The following is an 11,480-nucleotide window of genomic DNA, read 5'->3' as shown; positions in this document are numbered from 1 at the left end:
GTTTAATGGGTACAGAGTTTCACTTTGGGATGATGCAAAAGTTCTAGGCAACAAACATACGAAAAAAATATTCAACATCACTAATCATCAGAGAAATCCAAATCAAAACCACAATGAGATACTATCTTAAACCAGTGAGAATGGCCATTATTAAAAAGTCAAAAACAAAAGATGCTGGCGAGGCTGTACAGTGGAGGGAACACCATACACTGTTGGTGGGAATGTAAACTAGTTCAGCCACTGTGGAAAGCAGTTTGGAGATTTCCCAAAGAACTTAAAACAGAACTACCATTCAATCCAGGAATCCCAAGACTGGGTATGTATCCAAAGGAAAATAAACTGTTCTACCAAAAAAAAAAAAAACATGCACTTGTATGTTCATCATAGCACTATTCACAATAGCAAAGATATGGAATCAATCTAGGTGCCCATCGACTGTGGACTGGAAAAAGAAAATGTGGTACATGTACACCATGGAATACTACACGGCCATAAAGAAGAACAAAATCATGAATGCAGCGAGAGGCCATTATCCTAAGTGAATTAACACAGGAACAGAAAACCAAATACCACATGTTGTCACTTAGAACTGGGAATTAAATATGGGGTATACATGGATATAAAGATGAGAACAATAGACACTGGAGACTACTAGAGGGGCAGGGAGGGAGGGGTACACAGGCTAAAAAACTACCTATTGGATACTATGCTCACTACCTGGGTCATGGAATCATTCGTACTCCAAAGCTCAGCATCACATGCTATATACCCATGTGACAAAACTGCATATGTGCTCCCTAAATCTAAAATAAAAGTTGAAATTGGGTCAGGCATAGTGGCTCATGCCTGTAATCCCAGCACTTTGGGAGGCCAAGACAGGTGGATCACAAGGTCAGGAGATCAAGACCATCCTGGCAAACACGGTGAAACCCTGTCTCTACTAAAAATACAAAAAAATTAGCCAGGCATGGTGGTGGGCGCCTGTAGTCCCAGCTCCTCAGGAGGCTGAGGCAGAAGAATGGTGTGAATCCGGTAGGCGGAGCTTGCAGTGAGCCAAGATCATGCCATCACACTCCAGCATGGGCAACAGAGCAAGACTCCATCTCAAAAAAAAAAAAGTTGAAATTATTTTTTAGGTAGTCTACAGATGGATGGCGATGATGACTGTACAACAATGTGAATGTACCTAATGTCACTAAAATGTATACTTAAAAATTGTTAAAATGGTAAATTTTACACTATATATCTTTTACTGCAATTTTTAAAAATCAATCATCCTGTGGGCTTTTATCAAGTCTGCATTAATAAACTCAAAGATACATTTCTAAAACTAAATACAGAAAGGTTTCAGTTCTAAAAAATGCTTTTGGAAAAGTAAAATTATACTGTTTTAATCATGTCTTGAGAATACAAGTTCAGATTAGGGAAATTCTCAAAGGAGCATTTATAAAAGAAATACAGCCTTCTTAGAACTTTCCAGTGCATAGAGCAATTTAAACCAGACCAAACAAATTGCTAAGATGACAGATACTTCCAGAGCTTGATTGATAATTATAAAAATGATGAGCTGTAATTAGAATGTCAGTCATCTTTAGCTACTTCTGAAGTACCTCACTAAGATAGTAATTTTTTCTGCAAGCCTTCCATATTTTATTTAGGGAATACTTTCTGAAAAACAGTATTAATGTGTTTCAGCCTGAATCACTACTCTTTATATGTTATTATTAGGTGAATCAATGTCTTTTTTTTTTTTTTACTGTATAGAGAGAAAACAAAGGTACAAGGAAAGAAAAGAGGAATGCAAAAATGCCAGCAGAGGTAGAAGGAGTGTGACGTCCTTAAAGATAATATGCCAACCCACTTAGATCTTCGTATTTTCTCTGGCACTTGAAAATACATCCTGTATCCCCACTGCACTTATCCTACATCCATTAGTCCTACAGATCAATATCCCATTCCCTGGGATGGCTTATCCTAGCTATTGGCACTGTCCCTTAGAGAACTTGTGGCATGAGGAAGAAAAGGTTATTTTATTTTATACTCTGAAAGCAAATTCAGTCAGGACAAACACAGGCCTTCCAATTTTAGAAATCTACATTTAGAACTGAAAGGCTGAAGGAGTAATATAGCAACTAATCTTTTAATTTCTCTAAGAGCACATTTATTTTACTTTCCCCAAGGAACAAATATTAAGGAAAGGTTAATTTTATTTTAGTTTTTTTTACTGATCTAGCAAAAATATATTTGGAACATGCTTATGGAGTTTTTAAAAACAACAGGAAATGGAGAGAAATGGTACAGGAAAACTGGTTTTGATGAAATAATGGTCTCAATATTAAACAATACTGGAAATTTAGGGTTGATCTGTAAGCACATGGCTTCCACACAGACCTCAACTAACCAGAACGTATTTGACACAAATACAAGAATGTATTTGTTTGGGCTAGTTTAAATTGCTGTATGTACTGGCTTTTAAATGCCACCAATAGGGTATTTTACCTTTAGATCTGGCTTCTATTGACCTTAGAGCTTTCTAAGGAAACCAGTGGGAAAAGAGTAAGCAATCCTTTAGCACTGGCTAGCACCAAGATTCTGACGCTTCTGGTGTCATTTTAGAAGCATGACATGAGTTTGTGTCATTCTTTATTATGGAAGCTGAGAGCCAGAGGAAACTGGAAGGGCTCTGAATGTTGGAAGAATCATTTTAAGTAGCCTAAACATTCTTCAGCATACAAGCTACAGGAACCTTTAAACTACTCAAAACAGCAATTTCTAATATGCAAAATGGTATTTTTAACTGCAAAAAACTTTGAATTAAAGCATTTACACATACACTGAAAATTCCTAATAGAGGTTTCTCTATTTTTGTAAACTCAGTGGGTGATGATTTTACTTATCAGTTTAAGTTGCTAAGCTGTCTTACGAAAAAAATTTATAGTTAATGAGCTATTGATAAAATCTCAGAGGCCTCGGAAAAAAGCACTACTGTATGCTACTGTGAACAAAATCCAGTTGTCCCTCAGTATCCGTGGGGCACTGGTTCCAGGACCTCCGGCAGATACCAAAATCCACAGACACTCAAGTCCCTGATAGAAAATGGCATAGTATTTACATATAACCTACACACATCCTCCCATATACTTTAAATTATCTCCAAATTACTTATAATACCTAATACAATGCAAGTGCTTGGTAAATAGTCGTTATGCTGCACTGCTTGGGGAATAATGACAAGAAAAAAATACTCTACATGTTCAGTACAGATGCAATTTTTAACATTTGGGATTTGAGGTTGGCTGAATCCACAGATGTGGAATCCATGGATACAGGGAGCTGACTTTAAGAGCATACATTAATTCTTCTTCTGCAATGACCCCAGATACCAAGAATGCCAGGGACATCATAAAGAACAATACAATCATGGTCTCTGCCTCTGAGGAACTGAAGGCCTAATGGAAAGTCAGATCCTAAGTAAGTGGAAAACTAGAATGCAAATACAACTGGAATAATTAAGCAAATGAATGTACTATGCAAGTATATGGTCCATGAGATACATGTTAATGTGTCAAATGGTAAATAATTATGTGCAAACTAGTGACGACTATATAAAAATTGTACATAACAGAAAACAATTACACAAAATCCCAGAAACCAAATTCTCCATATTCCAGCAGATGAGAAAATGTGAGCCTTTCCTCAGTGAAGATTATCCAGTTTCCTAGAAGAACAAGTGTTCTTCACAGTCTTCTCCCTTTTTTACCAATAAACGTTCCCATTTGAGCACGAAAGATTGAAGGGTATGACCATCTTTATTTCTGAATCCATTTAATTCTAGAAAAACATTCAAATAAGAGAGCTCTAGGGTTTGGGGTAAACTTTTTGGTATACAACATTACAACTTACGTCATCCATCTATGCTACAGCAAAAGCAATTCAAAAACCCTGTCAAGGTACAAACAGCCAAATGTTACTCTTACCAATTTCTTCCATATAATTCTGATGGGCTTTTTGAGACTGAGCAAATGCTCAGTCTCATTGAGATACCAAATGTATTTCCCAGGTCCAGATAAGCCTCTAAGAATCAGTCTCAAACATGTTTAAATAAAAATAAAACTTAAAACCATTTCACCCACTCTATGGTACAGAGGCTGCAAATCATAGGCGAAGTTTCGAAGATGTGCTGAGACACTAATACTGTTACTACCCCAGCTGCCAGAACAGCTGTCATCCACTTCTCTTTTCTGCAAACACACAGTACTATAAGAATGAAAGGGAGGCCAGGCGCGGTGGCTCACGTCTGTAATCCCAGCACTTTGGGAAGCTGAGGCGGGTTGGATCACGAGGTTAGGAGATCAAGACCATCCTAGCTAACAACGGTGAAACCCGGTCCCTACTAAAATTATAACAAAATTAGCCGGGCGCGGTGGTGGGTGCCTGTAGTCCCAGCTACTCCAGAGGCTAAGGCAGGAGAATGGTGTGAGCCCGGGAGGTGGAGCTTGCAGTGGGCCAAGATCACGCCACTGCACTCCAGCCTGGGCAACAGAGTGAGACTCCGTCTCAAAAAAAAAAAAAAGAAATAAAGAAAGGGAAAGGAAGAATGCCCTGAATGCTTGACTAAGGAGTCTCAGAATGTACCTTCTCCAAAATAGTTTGTCATCCTTCAAGCTGAAGCCACCTGTACAGGTGAGTGAAGATAATACTCCCACCTTCATTTAGGGAACAGTATGACTAGTGTTTTAGAATTCTCTAACTGATTGTGACTACCCTTTGTTTCATATGTTTTGTTCAAATTCATCAATTGGAGGAAAATGTAAGTCCCTACAACTGTCATTTCCCAACCACTAATAAGTTATTTGACTTGAAGCATAATTTGCAATGGCCTCTGTAAGCATTTCTTTAGCCCCATCATCCAAGGGGCTGCTTTCACCTCATTCATTTCATCTCATCTCACATCTAACCTGAGCCATGTGCTCAAAAAGCAAACGAACCAAGTGGCAATAGCATTAGCAGTGAAAAAAATGACATACCTAGGGTTGCGAATCTGACTGAGATCTTATAAAAATATTGCTTTTATAGGATATTGTTGTTTTCAAAAGGAAACCAGAAAAGAAATATCGATGATTAGAAATGTTTTTTCTATAACTTTGTTCTTTGTCACACCAAACAAATAGGTGTCACAAAACAGAACAAAAAAAGCAATGATGGGTCAAAGTTTAAAGAAATGGATAGATGGCTGGGTGAAGTGGATCACACCCGTAATCCCAGCATTTTGGGAGGCAAAGGCAGGAGGATCACTTGAACCCAGGAGTTCAAGACCAGCCTGGGCAAGATGGTGAGACTCCGTCTCCTCAAAAATAAAAAGATTAGCCAGTCATAATGGTGTGCGCCTGTAGTCCCAGCTACTCAAGAGGCTGAGGTGGAAGGATCACCTGAGTCCAGGAGGTTGAGGCTGCTGTGAGCCGTGTTCACACCACTGTATTCCAGTCTGGGCAAGAGAGCGAGATCCTGTCTGAAAAAGAAAAAAGAAATGGATAAAACATAATACTTCATTTTATTTTCCAAATGAATTCAAGGCTGGAATTGGGAAGTCAAATTCAAATCTATTTATGGTTTCATGGATCTTTCTCATGTGGGTATCGCAAAAGTGATTTCATCTATTAGTCTCCAGTTGTATGAAAAGTATCAACTGTACCCTGCAATGACCTAAAGCTAAACTGAAATTCCAGCAATGGACTGGCAGAACCATACACTATTAATTCAATAAATGTTCTTAGGTAAACTGGACACAAAGCCAACATCAACAGAAATTACATGGGGTGGGAGGATCTAGACACATAAACAGATGCTCACAACAGTGTGGCTGGTCTCTGATGGGGAGGGTCAGACGCTGTGGAGGCAACAGAATTGGGAAGTGCGCTTCAGCTACCTGAAGAGAAGAGGCACATGCAACACTGAGCACACATGCCAGGTAAGGCTCTGGTGGAGGAACTGAAAGAAAGTCAGCATGGCTGCAGTACACAGCTCAGGCTTTATCCTAAGAGCACCAGGTAATCCCTGAAGGGTCTTAAGCAGGGAAGTGGCATAAACAGATGTAGGTCTATGGAAGATTACTTTGGCTGACCATAGAGACATGAGATGACAAAGGAGTGCTTAGAGGGAGTCCAGGATGGCTATGGTAAGCCAGAAAAGGAGGGATGGAAGCCCACATCAGGAAAATGGAGAAAACTGGACAAGAAGGGAAATCAAGAAGATTCTGCGACTGGCTTAATGGGACAAGGAGCACTGGATAAGCAGAAAGGCAGAGCCAAAGATCACAGGCAGACACGGAGCTTGAATGAGAGAGAACTGTGCTGCCACTCACTACAGCAGAGAGCACAGCAGTCCTCAGGGGTGATGAGTCCTACTACGGACCTTTTGTTCCAGGTACCTGTGGGATATTAAAGCAGACAAGTCCCAACAGACGGATTTAGAAATCTGAAGCTCAAGAAAGATCTGGATTGGAGATTTGGAAATCTGGCATGAAATCACCCAGGAAAAAAGCAAGTAGAATAAGAAGAGCAGAGTATTTTGAGCAGAACTCTAAGAAACTCCAACAGGACACAGACAGGGAGTACCCCCTAGAAGGGACTGCGAAGGAAGAGGTAGACCAGGAGGAAAACCAGGAGAGCAGAGTGTCACAGAGGCCTGGGGACTTGAGCATCACAGGCAAGAGGCATGCTAGTGTCAAACGCTGCTGAGATCTAAACGAGGGAAGGGTTGAGAAACTTCCATTGGATTTAACAAGGAGAACTACCAGTGACCTTAATAAGAACAGTTTCACAGAGATTGTGGGAGGAAGAAGCCAGGTGTCAGTAGGTTGAGGTGTATGTGAAAGGTGAAGGAAAGGAAACCATGAGTATAAACAACTTGTTCAAGAAATTTCACTCTGAAGGAAAAACGAGAAATCGGGTGGTAATCACAGAATGTGATGGAGTTGCGGGACGTTTTCTGTTAACCTTTTTAATGTAAACATTGTTGGAGGCTTGAACATGTTTGAGCTAATGGGAAGGAGCCAGTAAAAAGATCAAAAAGGAGAGGACATAACAACTCAATGAGGGTCTTAAGAAAGTAGCAGGCAATGGGATCTGAAGCAGAAGTGCAACAGAAGCACTGGGCACGGCAGTTCATGCCTGTAATCCCAGCACTTTGGGAGGCTGAGGCAGGTGGATCATCTGATGTCAGGAGTTTGAGACCAGCTTGGCCAACATGGTGAAATCCCGTCTCTACTAAAAATTAAAAAATTAGCTGGGCGTGGTGGTAGGCACCTGTAATCGCAGCTACTCGGGAGCCTGAGGCAGGAGAATCGCATGAACCCAGGAGACAGAGGTCGCACTGAGCCAAGATCACGCCATTGCACTCCAGCCTGGGCAACAAAAGCAAAACTGTCTCTAAATAAATAAATAAATAAGTGCAAGAGAAACTGTAGAAAGGAGCAAGTCTTCCTTTTCCTCCCTCCACAAGAGGAGGAGGAAAGGGTGAATGTGAATGAAAGCCATTTAAAGGTTAGGAATCCAGATGCTGGAGGCATACTTGTTCTCTCATTCTCATTCTCTCTCTCCACTGAGTCTCCATTTTACATGCCCACCAGCAATGTACAACAGTGCTGCTTTCTCCAATATTTACTGTCTATCTTTTGTATTATGCCCATCCTAGTGGACGGGAGGTGGTATCTCATGGTTTTGATTGGCATTTGAGGACCATTCTCTTCTGAGGTTACCTATTTTTCCCTATGAAGAAAGAGTTAGGCTTCTTGCTAAGAGTAAGAGGGGAGGTAGCAATAAAAAATGGAGTGGAGGCTGAGTGTGGTTGCTCACGCCTATAATCCCAATATTTTGGGAGGCCAAGGCGGGAAGACTACTTGAGGCTAGGTGTTCAAAAGACCAGCCTGGGCAACATAGTGAGACCCTGTCTCTACAAAAAATTTAAAAATTAGTTGAATGTGGTGGTGTGCACCTGTGCTCCCAGCTACTTGGGAGTGGGAAGGATCACTTGAGCCTGGGAGGTTGAAGCTGCAATGAGCTATGATCACATTGCACTGTACTCCAGCCTGGGCGACATAGTGAGACCCTGTCTCAAAAAAAACAAAGTGGAGTGGAGCAACTGGGGGGAAAATGGCGACGTCTGAAGCAGTCACCAGGGAGGATGGGAAAGAGCACTGAGCAGAGAAACCTAGCAGGATGGTAAGACCAAGCCCAGAGAAAGCTAGAGACCATAGGTCTTTAAAGGTACCCATCTGGTCTCCCGTGAGTTTTTCTACCCCAGGAAAGAGGTGTGCTTTTTTGTGGGTGTTTTTTTTTTAATCTGATCTAACATACAGTTGATTTATATAATTATTTCATTAACTGATCTCCTCTACTAAGTCTATTCTGACTAAATTCAGACAACACTCATCATACCCCTCTTGTGTATATACTTCAGCACGTACACAACATGTACCGTTTGTTTGTTTGTTTGTTTGTTTGTTTTGAGATGGAGTCTCACTCTGTTGCCCAGGCTGGAGTGCAATGGCACGATCTCGGTTCACTGCAACCTCTGCCTCCCTGGTTCAAGTAATTCTCGTGCCTCAGCCTCCTGAGTAGCTGGGACTACAGATGCGCACCACCACACCCGACTAATTTTTTGTATTTTCAGTAGAGACGGGGTTTCACCATGTTGGCCAAGCTGGTCTCAAACTCCTGGCCTCATATAATCTGTGGCCTCAATCTCCCAAAGTGCTGGGATTACAGGTGTAAGCCACTGCGTCTGGCCAATATGTAACATTTTTAACTTTTTGTAAAACCAGAGAATATTTTGAAATCTGTCCGAATGCCCTGCCTAGATTCTAGACTCTGTGAGGCCCTAGCCTCCTTTCCTATGCATGACTTACTGTTTAATGTAGTACACACAGAAGGAATATCATCATCATAATAAAGGTCTTTCACTTTCCTTCAGTTTCATCCACCCCGCAATGACTCCCAGGAAAAGGAGGATACTGTTTCAGACTTCCCAGCTCCCGCATATTAGGAGGAGCCAAGTTCTTGCTGCAGCATATGGGCACTCTTTAATTTTAAAATTTTCAAAGAAGTTTTTAAAAGCTACAAGCTTGACAGCTTTGGGTTTTTATGGCTACTTGTTTTCAGAAGTTCACAGAACTTTATCATATGGATCACACACTTAAAAAAATCACTTGCAAAAAGTATATTTAAAGATGAATATGCTTCCTCTTCAAGAGAAACAGACTAGCAGGTAGAAGAAAAAGGACCCGTCGAGAGTATTAATAAATAGACTGGTATTCACACAATGGATTAAATGGATTAAAGTCCATCCCACAGATGAACTGCTGTATTAATAGAATCCAAATACAGTTACATCCTCAACCCTGAAAGCAGTTTAAAGGGGTGAAATTCACCCAGTGCTCACTTGAAATGAATAAAGTTTAAACCACCTATAAACTGCCCTCAGGGTTCAATCATTTTTCCATTCCTTCGGCATTATACACTTGGACGTTTTAATGTTATTAGCCCACAATACACACCAGTTTCAGAAACTCAGTTTTTGTCCTCTAAGGGCTTTAATCCTCCCAAAAAAAGAATAGGGCAAAGGCAAAGAAAATCATGAATCTGGTTTTCTAAAAGCATTATTACAAGACTGCTTTATAAAATTGTAATCCCCAGCTGCAGAGAGTTCCGCAGATGACTTGGAAGTGTCTTACATGCAAATAAATAAAAACAAAAGGCCACTTATGAGAGCAGAACACAGCGTGCTCGATAGTCATCTTAAAATAAACCGAGCAGGTAGGTACTTTATCAGAGGCAGGACAAGGGAAACGTCATTTACTTAGTTCACCGCACGCCTGGATAAAGATCCTCACTAACAGAATCCCTACCTTTGTGGATTCTGTGTCGGAAAGGGAAACGATAAAGAATGCGGTTTGTGACAGCACTACTCTCAGGGGGCGAAGAAGAGATGCTAAGATCTTGGAAAGGACAGAGGATACAGAGAGTCAGAAGGGAGGTCTCCTCTCAGTAAAACGGCAACCACAGTAGTCAGACTTCAGCTACGAGCAAAATCGAGTCCATGCATCTCAAAAAAGAGAGGGAGCCGAGAAAACTTTCCCTCGCCTCTCCCCATCCTTCCCTCCTCCCTGCAGGAAGGCACATTAGCTGAGGTGCTGGCAGGGCCGGGCCGGGGACCCCATCCCTCGCCGCGGACGCAGCGCCCGCGAGGACGGCCCGGTAGCCCGAGCGAGGGAGGCGGGAGGTGCAGGAGTAACGGGGCACACCCGGCCCGGCCTGCAGGGAAGGGAAGCAGGGGAAGCGCCGAAGGGGAAGAGGACTCCGCGAGCTCGACCCCGCGTCCACACGCTACCTGCGAGGTCAGCTGCTGCCGCGCCGTCCCGCGAGACCGCAGGGATCTCCGAAGCTCCGATGGGCGAAGAAGTGCGAGAGAGCAGCGGTGCCCACCGGCGGCGAAGGGGAGGAGCGCCAGGGCGCGGGGCCTGCTGGGTCACGTGGCCCCGGCCGCCTCACGTGACCCGGTGCCGCGCGCGCCCGGGACGCTACCCAGCCGTGCAGCCCGCACCGGCCGACCCCGGCCGAAACCCTGCTCTTTGGGCCCTAGAACCCGACTTCTCTAGAAGCCGATTGGCCGTCTGAGGCCCGCCCCGAGGCCCTGCCACCGGAGTGTCCCGATGAAATCCGGTGGCTGCTGCTGGGACTCACAGGCTTTTGTCTCTAAGGAACCAGGAACGCACGAGGCACGGGCTGCTGCTCTGCTCCCCGAGATGCCTTGGCTGTGGGGAGGGTCGGCCTCCCACCCCTAGAGACCTAGGACGGAAAAGCGACCGAAACCTGGCTCCCTGTCCACTCTGGGGCGCGTCTGGCCCCGAGGCACCACCCAGGTGGTGCTGCCCGGGACGAAAGGCCGCTGAGCGGGGACTAGTTTGTTTTACCTGGAGACGCTCCTCTCCCTCCCCGCCCCCCACCTCCTGATTGAAAGCGCCTAAGGCAGCCCAGGGACTAGGGAAGGTGGCAACAGGACAAAGGTAAAAAGGAAGGAGGAGATGAGGCACAGGTCCTGGTATTGGAAAGAGGCAGAGGTACATCGGAAGCAGGCCGTCGAGGTTAGACGGGACCTAAAAGGGCATCTGGTCCAACCCGATTCTTGTTATCAGTGAGTAAAACTGAGGCCAAGAGAGGGACTGCTACAAGCCGCTCCAGCCTATCACCTATAAAGACTACAGTTCCTTTATAAAATACCGTACAGCTCTCGGAGAACTCCCAGTTGGCGCTGCAGGATAAAATCCAAACTTGTTGGCATAACATTCCAGGCACTTGTTCAAATTTACCTTTCCCATTTGAGCTCCTGGGAATAAACAGAAAAACATTTCATTTTCTAAATATCACCAGATAACTTCACTTTTGGTAACTTGAATTACTAAAAAAACGCCCTACTGTCCCCCA

The 11,480-nt window shown here is 43.3% G+C and overlaps 1 protein-coding gene across 2 annotated transcripts in view; it reads right to left on the bottom strand.

The window, feature by feature from the left end:
- The window catches only part of RCBTB1 (regulator of chromosome condensation (RCC1) and BTB (POZ) domain containing protein 1), a 51,887-nt gene extending 41,338 nt beyond the window's left edge, over nt 1–10,549 (bottom strand). For both annotated transcript variants that reach the window (XM_011939382.1, XM_011939376.1), the window contains exons 1-2: nt 10,387–10,549; nt 5,430–5,509 (exon numbers count right to left, since the gene is read on the bottom strand). The gene's annotated coding sequence lies outside the window, so the exon portion shown is untranslated. The remainder of the gene's footprint in view (nt 1–5,429; nt 5,510–10,386) is intronic.
- Between the last annotated feature and the right edge of the window lie 931 nt (nt 10,550–11,480).

Source organism: Colobus angolensis, unplaced genomic scaffold, assembly GCF_000951035.1.
Source record: "Colobus angolensis palliatus isolate OR3802 unplaced genomic scaffold, Cang.pa_1.0 Scaffold101, whole genome shotgun sequence".
In the NCBI taxonomy this organism is placed as follows: Eukaryota; Metazoa; Chordata; class Mammalia; order Primates; family Cercopithecidae; genus Colobus; species Colobus angolensis.
This window is presented reverse-complemented; position numbering and strand designations above follow the sequence as displayed.